The sequence below is a fragment of the Crinia signifera genome, chromosome 9, assembly GCF_055691185.1.
Source record: "Crinia signifera chromosome 9, ASM5569118v1, whole genome shotgun sequence".
Classification (NCBI taxonomy): Eukaryota; Metazoa; Chordata; class Amphibia; order Anura; family Myobatrachidae; genus Crinia; species Crinia signifera.
The window spans coordinates 76,266,512-76,275,247 of NC_139225.1; the positions used below are offsets into that span (position 1 = coordinate 76,266,512).

Sequence of the window (8,736 nt, forward strand, 5' to 3'; positions counted from 1 at the left end):
CTCCAAAGGAAATTAAGGTCAGTCTAAAATGCCAATGGCAATGCAACCTAAATTGTGGCAAGCAGTGAGACACCTGCTCACAAGCACGGCGAGCAGAGTGATAAACTTATAGGGGATCCACATACTCTAGTGTCAACATTGACACCAAAAAAAAAGAAATTCTGTGAAAAACTCGTCAAACTTTTCCATGTAACCTTTTTGCTTAAGTCAACTTCTTGTCAATGTAAACCTTATGCATGTCGACCTACTGTAGATACTGTAGTTTACAAAGGAAAACACTTAACACTGCTATTAGAAAGTACACTACATATCTCTCACCTGAGTGCAAGGATAAAGCACAGGACAGACACAGTCATTCACAGCAGCTGGCAGCTTTCGCTTCATAGGAATCACAAGCAGTATTGCTCCTATTACATACATGAATTACATATATACTGTATGCTCTCATACACCTATTCCTTTTGCACAATATGACACAAGATGCATGGCCCAGCTTAGACTCTGCACCACCGGTAGTGACCTGCAAACCTTAATACTGTGACCTAAACTATGGCTGATATCCTATTAGCTGTGGTAAATTATCATAACTAGTTACCGCTGGCAGGGCTGGCCCCAATATCAGCACTTATCAGGGATTTTGATTCATACTGCTTTCGGCAGACAAACAAAATACCTGATAAATGACCATTTTTTACCTGATTATAGCTGTGACTGGACTGCAACTTTTGCAGTCCAGTGCAACTTTTGCAGTGCAAGACAAATGGGCTCTAATTGGATAGCCCAAATTGAACATCAGGGTTGTATCATGATAAAAGCCTGTTCTTGTACTTGCAGCAAGTTACTGCAGGTAACAAGATACACCCCCTTAGTATCTTATTCACATCACAGCCACTACAAAATAGCACCAAAGTCAGTTCAATAATTATTAATAAAAATGTTATTTATATAGCACTCATTCTCCAACAGGACACTAGGCAAATTAGGCATCTGGTTAGGGTGCCAGGATCTGAAAGGGTCACCACGAGGCGGCTTAACCAAAAATTAAGGATGTCTACGATGTTAATTAAGGATGTCTACGTTCCCATGGTATGCGGGACAGTTGGGAGGTACTGTATGTACAATCAGGCAACGCACCTGCAGACAGCTTCTGACATCAGTTTGGAAGAGCATGTTGTATATTTTTTAAAGTATAGGAAGCCAGCCCTGTAACTGCATGTTGTGAAATGAGACTGCGTGAATGATAGATTTTATATACAAGTGATGTATATATTTTAGCAACTATAATATTTGCCTTTTAGGTTTATATTTACTAAATTGAGGGTTACAAAAGTGAAAATGTTGCCCATAGAAACCAGTCAGATTTTAACTATTATATCCTAGTTAGTCCTAGATAAATAAGTAGAATCTGGTTGTTATGGGCAATGTCTCCACTTCCATAAACCCACACTTTAGTAAATATACCCCTAGTGTAAACATCTACAGTGTTTTTGTTCCACTATATACCCCTTCAGGTCACATGAAGGCTTTCTCATTTATAATGTATTGCCCTATGTCTGGGGCAAGAAAGATCACAGAGCACATGGCAGATGTGAATTGCACTGCTCTGTAAATACGTAAGAATTTTTTTTAACATACATGTTAAAAAAAAAACAGCCACCTGGCCTATATAATAAACAAATACATGGAAAGACAAACAGATTTGAATTCGGCACAGATTGCGCAGACCCCCGTTATGGAGGATGTGGCCTGGGTAGTCTATACCAACTATCTTAATTGTTGAGGCCCTTGTAGGGGTCAGATTTTGGTTGGTGGTGCTCCCTTGAGTCCAAAATTATATTGTAAGGGACAGAATAAAAGAAGACTCCTCTCTGGAGTAAAAGTAGGCATGTATGTGTTTATAAAGACCAGGTGGCTGGGGTACTGAACTGCCTAAATCAGTACAGTTGCAGGGTATGCAGTGTTTACAACTGTATTGATGAATATAATAAAAGGGGTATGTACTGTACCTCATGTTGCAACATCGTAATGCAAAACGAAATGTGGAAGAGCAGACTCATCTTTTCTGTCCTTCCTGTTTGCTTCGACACTGCTCACACAGTATTATTTGTATTCGCTGCATAGTGTTTCTGTATTGCTGAATCCCCTGCAGGAACACAACAAAGAACTGTATGACTAACACAAAATGTCACCATAGGCGGCATACTTCTATAAAACTGGAAAAAATGACTGTTCTTAAAACTGACTGACAACTGAAAAACTATATTTAGCATTCTTTTTAAAAATATATCTATATATTTTTTATGACCAAAAATATTAAAAACAGAATAGTGTTAAACGGTTTGCTTCTGGTCACTTAGACAGTGTCACGGTGCAGGTATTACAACAGGTATATTTACCCTCCAGATGCCTGAGAAGACTTGAGCTGCACTCCAGACATGGGCCCTATCAGTGCTGCTTCCGCTCTGCCCGCACTGTACAACATCTGCAGCCTCCCAGCACTGTCATCCCTGCAGCTGCACTGCGCTCCCTACCTGTCAACCCCGCTGTCCAGCTTCAGCCTCCTGCGGCTTCCACGCCGCCATCATTTCAGTAGGCCCCAGACTATGTGCCAAACAAACAAGGCTTCCCGCCTTTCCCAGACATTGGAGCAGCCATGTCTTTCCTGTCACATGCTCCATTTACAGTCAACCCTGTCGATCCCTCAGCACACACACACACTACCTGCGGCGCCGGCTGATCGTGACGCCGATACTCAGCGCCGACCGGGACACATGCTGAGAGCTCACGGAGGACACGGAGCTCTCCTGCAACAGGTAAGCGGTGTTAGCCACACTGACCTGTTCAGTCACATTTACCGACGTTTGGCGGATACACTCACTACCTTCACTGATGATTATCTGTATCCTTAATAGCTCCTTATGACTGTATGTTATACATAATTGTTCATGCTCATATCTAAGCGCCAGACTTACCTTATGCACTATAGCAACACTGTTTGCAATGCTATAAGATTATTGGGTACTTATGTAGTATCTGGGCGTCCGATTTAGAAATCGCATCGCATCGCATGCGACCAAAGCGATGCGATGGTCAAGATTTTTCCATAGGATTCAATGTTAAAATGGTCTGAGTCCATTTTAACATAGAATTCAATGGGAAAAAGGGGTCCTTTTCCTTTCCCCACTATCCAAGTGGGCATGGAGTTGGATATAAACCTGTGGCGAGCGTAGCGAGCCACCGAGCCCGAAGCGTGGCGAGCCCCGCGAGGGGACACAGAATACTTTTTAAGAAATATGCGGCCGCTCGCCACGCTTTGGGCTCGGTGGCTCGCTGCACTCGCCACGCTATATAAAATCAACTCTATGCCCACTTGGATAGTGGGGAAATGAACAGGACCTTCTTAACATTGAATCCTATACAAAATCGCATCGAATCGCATCGCATCGCATCTGATTGTGTGCCTTAAGGTAAGGCATACAATCACAAAATCTGACGCCCAGATACTACATAAGTACCGATTATTGTCATTAGACCACTGCGCTTCTCTTCCCTCTGATTCACATCTTTTCATTCGGGGATTCTGCACCAACTTCATGTGAAATTTGGTAGGACCCTGCACTGTCATTTGCGCAACAGGGCACCATATATTCACATGAAGGGATAAGGGATATCCCTCTCTATCATTTAATGCTATCCTGTGGTCATTACCGCTCACTTCCCATCAATGTCTTGACATATGGGAAGCAGCAGCCTACTAACCCACTTGATACAAGTCGTCTCTATAAGCACTCTATCTTGGCACTCTCGTCACATTTCTACATCATCAGCACTCTCATCTCTACCTGAAGGATTTCGGCTAGACCCTGCACTGACTTACCATCAACAGGGCACCTTATCCCGGGGTAGGAGACAGCAGATGCTCATTCATTTTTTTCACTCTTCTATTTCTTTAAACCTGGCTCCACAGCACTGATTTACCAATTGCCTTGACCTAGAACTAGGACTAGTTGGTCGGGACAGCATCAGTGACTGTGATCTCACCATTCAGTCAGTGTCTATTTCTAAATTTGATACAGTAATCACCAGACCTAGTGGCTACCACCGCTTTCCTGTATGCTTAAATTTAAGAGAATATTGTACCCAGAGAATTATTTTACTCTGACCAATTTATATTCTTGAATATTGCATGTGAGTACACACCATACAATTATTGGTGTTGACCGGATCTATAATTTTGCTTTTCCATTTCGCTACCATTATAGAAATACCAGCAAAATTAGTATAACAGACTTACCCACTGTGGATTAACCTACATATTAGTCTACAAGTTATACACCACTGGTAATTTAACTATTTACGTCAGCATTACAGTGACGAGACTCTTTTGAGCCACAATTGGTTATACAAACCAATCTTATATGTTCTATGTAGTCTGTCTGTGTCTTTGTCCTATAACAGCCTTTTATTAATAATTATTAAAAGCTACGTTTTAAATTCTATCATCATTACTTAGAAGTTTTTTTTCTACTAAAGCGTGCCCCCAAACAAAGGAGAGTACTTTTTCTCCCCTCTTTTTCTGATCCCTCAGTCTGGCTAATTACCCAGGCAATCCGCTTCAACTTCATCGGTTAGTTATCCATCCACCCACATTACCATTGATGTTCTACCATCACAATTAATCATCTGGGTGCCTCCTACATCAATACTCATCACCGTCGATGAACTACATCGATTATCGTCACCATCAGTGCTGCATCAGTGATTTTCTATTTCTCCTGGTGAATGTCTGGTCGATGCTCATTACCATCGGTACTTCGATATCGTGACCCATTTCCCTTGGTATTCATCTGCTTACAGTGGTCAGTACTCCTTCACTATCTGCATTAACCAGTTATACTTTGGACTTCCTCTGTGTTCCTACACAGCTCCAGTATTTCTTTCCTACCATATATGCTCTGGACTCCATCAGTGCTATTTGCACTGCACCAGCCTAACCTCCACCTACGCTTTATGTTGATGGACTTCATCAGTGTGCATACACTGCAGCTAATACCATTACTAGCTATTATTGATTAATGCATATTCTTTACTGCCTGTGATCTTCTGCAATACCATACCATTATTCATGTTACCAGTTGTTATTGTCTGTTGTGGTCAATACTTTTATTCCGTGGTCACGTCATCTGCTGTCTGAGGCCTCTGCCATGCCCAATACCCTCATCAAGGCTCCCAGGTTTCAGTTCCAAACATCCCCTATGCCTGTGGTTACTTAACCCTGGGGTGCCTTTAAACCCTTGCAGGGATGCCTCGGGTTGGTGGTCCACCACCGCCCGGTCACTCCACGGGGGGGGGGGGGGGGGGGGGAAGAGTGACAGTCTACCCAGCTTAAAGGGAGACTGCTGCCGGGTCACTCCACGGGGGAGAGTGACAGTCTACCCAGCGTGAGGGGAGAATCTTGTGCTGATAGTGTGAGGAGACAGCGCAAGGTTAGTGTCCCCAAGCGCTTTGTGTCCGATGGCACCATCAAATCAGAGCAGCGCTTCCTGAGTCCCCGCTGTCAATCACCGCCCGGGAGAGATCCTGCACAGCGCCACCAGGGATTTCTGATCAGCGCCACCACTCACCCGCTCTAAGGTGGAGGGGGTAGGGGTGCGGGCGCTGCTGCAGCTTACCTGGCTCCAGGGTGGGGATACACCTGCTCCATCCCAAGTGCCGCCTCCAGTGGCCGGCACCCTAGGCAAATGCCTAGAGCTGCCTAGTGGTGGCGCCGGCCCTGCATGTAAATTTACATCTGATTGATGATTCCAGCTACGTAACATTTGGTTACAGGTCCTTGTGAATGTATGCTGCAGTGATGAAACGTTAGACGTTGACGTCTGTGTTTCCAGTTTAGGAAAACAGTATTTTACCAAGAATGTCAACTATTTCACTCCCATTATTTTCTAACATTGTGTATAGAAAAGCATTAACAGGTGATCTTTAAACCACCTAGAATTCTAACAAGTACGTTGGCCAGGAGTTTTTAATGAAACCTAAACCAAGTTGAAATAAACTGTGCAAAGGCCTAGTAACTAGCGCACAACCGCTTCCAGCTCACCTTAAGCAGTGCGTAATGGAAGTGTTCTGCTCCACGTTTACCGAGAGATCCAAGAAATCTTTATCTTTGCTACTAACCTTGAATCGAAAAGGCAGAGTGTTAACAAAAGAAACCAGTTCTGCATGTCACAGAGAGCTCACTATCTGTTTACTTTCCTAGAAATGATCAATAATAATAGGTTTATGTAGAGAATTTTATGACAAAGAATATTTTCCTTCAGTTGAGTGAAAGCTGCTTTATGCTGCTGTATATAGACTAAGGGCCTAATCCAGCTTTGTGTGAGCAAAAAAAAAAAAAACCAACAATGTTGCACTGTAGGTGGTTCTAATATAACATGTACAAAGATTTAGATTTGGGTAGGATGTGTCCAAACTAAAATCTTATTTGTAGTGTAAAAATAAAGCTATCTAACATTTGTGGGCTACATGCAAAAGCAGCCAGTATTTAACCTGCGGAGAAACAATATAAATGTTTTTACTCCCACTGCATAATAACATGCAGGTATATTCAATCAAAGTTCTTTTGTGGGAATGGATCCGACAAGCCCTATTCAAACATGAGGGGGCACAATACTAAAATAAAAAGATAACGGGGCACAAAAATAAACAAAAAATACAACGGAGGGGCTGGTAGAAATATCTAAAAATATAAGGGGGGGGGGGGGGGGGCAAAGCATTTTTTTGCACCTGGCCCCACAATGCGCTAGTTCTGCCTCTGAGACACATAAATGAGTCTAAACTGGAGTGTTCCAGCTACAATGCACAAACTACTCTGACATAAGTAAGAACAGAAAAAATTCAGATACTCTGCGCTGCTGAGAATGAGTTCTTACATACTGTAGGTCTGCTGATTAAGAATGATTCTGGACACACTGTTTGAATTTGTAACAATTTTATAGTATTATAAAAAATGTATCACCTAATTACAATCAGATACATATACACAATAAACAAAAATATCTAAAATGTAACTTGATTAATACGAATAGCACTTAACTATAAGGATGTCTCCAGATCTCTATTGGTTAATCATGAAAAGGCAATATATTGTTTAGTATTAGCAGCAGTTCAGTGAGTGGCAATGGTGTCCGCAATGCAAGGTTAATAAGCGGTATGAAGGAGATAGCCAGTCCTTTTAGCATGTAGGCAAACACGCATAAGATGTTCATTTGGCAAAGAGTCTTTCCCCAAATAGGGCAGAAATAGTTGTAAGCTTTACCTTTGCATGTACTCACAGTGAGCGTGCCAGTTCTTAGATTGCGCACCTCGATGTAGGCGGTGCTCAGCCGCTGTTTGTATAGATTTCGCCGCCCGGCGGCTGTTTGAAGTTGTGACGGAAAGCCGGTAATTCTATGGTAGATCCAGAGTGCACAGCCGCACTCTACGGGAAAATGTATTGTCCAAGCTGCTTTTTACCTCGGACGGATAATTGTCAGACACATTTGGCCTTGACTTGTAGAAGCCAAATAGGATAGTCTGGAGACTCCACAGGAAATAGAATGACGACGGTCAGCGCGTTTCGTAACCACTGTTCACTGGAAACATTTTCAAGACAGATCAGGTCCAGAGTCCAGGTAAACTCACTAGATACCTGCAGCAGCTGATTTAAATGTATATTTAATTTTTAAGAATAAGTGCCAGGATTTTGTGGTGTGGTGAGAGTTTGTCACTTGATTCAAATTACAATACCCTCTACTCTGACATATCACACATTTCCAGGGAATCTCAGCTCACGCCCTGCAGGAACAGAGGTACTGTAACTATTATTCTCCAAGAAGAAGAATCCACAGTGGAACTTGCTGCATGATGTCAGCTCAAGTCACATCCCAAGTGGACGCCCAGTAACACAAAACACTCTTAAATATGCTTATAATGTAAACACCTATCCAGACCTCACACATCATTTTTCCACAAGAGAGTGACAGTGCCATACCGTACAGTGAAGTACTCTTTGCAATAACATCTTTCTAGCTAGAAATTGTAAAATAGAACCCCAGCATAGCTTATATATGAAGATCAAAGTGGATATTTATCTGACAACAGTGGTTATAGAAATTCACCCTAATAGATTATATTTTATGCATTAGAAATCTCCAATGATTCTTGGTACAATCTGTGCTACTCACAGTCTCACAGTTAAGACATCTGGTTTCATTGGTTAGGGTTCCCTGGAAGATCTCGTGAACCCAAGTGAGGTCAGGTTTATCTGGTTCTGGCAGTTCTAAGCTCCCATTCTGCAGCTTGCCATTCTGGTTCTCCTGTTTCTTCTCTTCCTGTAGTAGGGCGGCAATAGTGTTGAGCAGGTAATTTAGGAACTCATGGGCATCCTGTTGCATGTAGTTATCAAACAGTTCTGCATGAGCCAAAGAAACAAAACAAAGCTTTACAGTGCAATTGTATGGAATGTGCTGATTCAAATTCCTAGTATGAGTCATTGTTCACTGTAGGTGCAGGGCGCGGATCATTTAGGAGGACAGATTTGGATTTGAAGGCCAAATGTGTATTGTTACAGTTATTTATGTGTTTATTAATGGAACTGTCAGTTCAACAACCTTTTAATTTACATTACAGTATGCTTTTGTTTATTTCCTGTAAACATCATTACATTAGTTACTAATTTCCATGTTCTCTATTTGCTCC

General features: G+C 42.2%; 1 long non-coding RNA gene across 2 annotated transcripts; it reads right to left on the reverse strand.

Moving 5' to 3' along the window:
* Window positions 1-2,012: 2,012 nt before the first annotated feature.
* On the reverse strand, window positions 2,013-8,409 carry LOC146036633 (uncharacterized). Of its 2 annotated transcripts, none has more exons than XR_014460888.1 (3): window positions 8,223-8,409; window positions 6,098-6,174; window positions 2,013-2,143 (listed from the first exon to the last, which is right to left on the reverse strand). It is a non-coding gene; the product is annotated as an uncharacterized LOC146036633 (long non-coding RNA). The 2 variants fall into 2 exon arrangements; XR_014460889.1 differs by lacking the exon at window positions 8,223-8,409 and adding an exon at window positions 7,316-7,631.
* Window positions 8,410-8,736: the final 327 nt, after the last annotated feature.